Genomic DNA, 1,766 nt, shown 5'->3' with positions numbered 1-1,766 from the left:
CAAGCAAATAGTTTCCAATACTTTTGAGACTACCCTAGATGACATAGGAATGGATTACTCAGGGAAATTTATTTTCTGTGTGCAACAGAGAGATAGTTCCTGACTATTTAACTACAGTGTATTTTTTACAGTTTATGCCCTATGTGAAATGTAATGAAAGAGTATTTTCTGAAATAAATTATTATCATTTCCCCAAAATTACAGCAAGTCAGCATTCTTGGCTTCCAATTCAATAATCACTCCCAAAAGCTGCTATAAAGTATCATGTGCAATATTAACACCAATGCCCGCATTACAAGCTTTGACAATGTATATAATTGCTAAGATGTACAATTTAAATAAATTTTATTATGACATTTAAATAAAAATACCAATTTAATATTCAGTTCTCTTCAAAAGGCATGCATGAAGTCATAGACAGTATATTGTCAGTTGATTACACAGCCCTAAATAACTACTTTTGCAACTTTTAAGTACATTAGTAGTTTTGTATCAATTTTCAGTACTTTAAGACTTTACTTACTTCAAGACTTTACTTTACTTTTTATTTTAACTTTGCATTGTTATAGTTGATTTTCACCTGTACCCAATACTAAAACCAAAAAACACCAAAAGCCCAACTCATCACAAGCACAAAAATTAGACTTTTAATCCGCAGAGTATTTTTATCATGATTTGATGAAATGAAGCAACATTAGAAACAATGAAACATTAAATAAAACAACATTTGAAAGTTGTTTCATTCAGGTCTAATTCACCAAAACCTCTTAATAGAATTACAGCAACAAAAAACCCAACCCAAACAAACTTCATAGCTAGAACTATTTCAGTCACTGTATTCCCAGACTGAACTTCAATTTGCTGCTTTTCACAAATGTGATTCAAACCCGTACATAAACAAATTGCACAGGACCAAGTGAGAAAGCAGTTAGTCAGAAAAGATATACTGTCCATTACATAACATTAACTTAGTCCTGTCCAGTAAGGCAAATAGGCATAAATTAAAAATTCAGGGTTATGCTGAACTCAGAAACCTAAGCTATTTTTTAAAAAAAAACAGCTTGTATTTTTCAGCTAAAAATATCTCCCAATATTTGCCAAGTGTTTCAACACCTTTCCTCATATTTGTATTTTTGCTTATTTCATATCCAGAATGTATCAGCTTGCTTCAACAATTTTGACACCACACATCATAAAAACAGTGTCTATACATTCTATGAAGTGAACGAAACCCTGAACAGCACAGACATGTAACACATTCCCTGAAGCCAGCATTATTTAGTCTAAATTCTTCCACTTAATATATGGGCTATTAAGAAGGCCCCATAAAATGTCCCACAGGTCATTTTATTATTTTTATTATTATTATTATTTTTAAGAAGAATCTACGAAAGGGTATACTAGGCCTCTTGTGGGAGGGGGAAAGGCAATGATGAAGCAGATGATGATGACATTGCAAGCTTTCAAACTGGAGACAAATCAACTACGCACGGTTAATGCTTTGTAAAAACATCAATTTCTAGTGACAAGCAAATACATAAGTTACAGTCAGTAATTATAATCGCCTTTTCCCATTCCGCCTTGAAGACAAGCGCTCCCATGTCTTCTGGCAGTCAAGAGAAGCTACACACGCAATGCTTATCTTTTAAAGCTACGCGGCCTAGCGCGACTCCTGACATAACAAGCGCACGGAGCGATAAATCCGCCTCTGAAGGACCGGGCGCCGCTCCCGCCCGTCCCCGCCGGCCGCGCCCCGGCACCGCCCC

The sequence above is a fragment of the Pyrgilauda ruficollis genome, unplaced genomic scaffold (genome assembly GCF_017590135.1).
Source record: "Pyrgilauda ruficollis isolate IOZ18807 unplaced genomic scaffold, ASM1759013v1 scaffold128, whole genome shotgun sequence".
Lineage (NCBI taxonomy): Eukaryota > Metazoa > Chordata > Aves > Passeriformes > Passeridae > Pyrgilauda > Pyrgilauda ruficollis.
Note: the sequence above shows the minus strand (reverse complement) of the source record.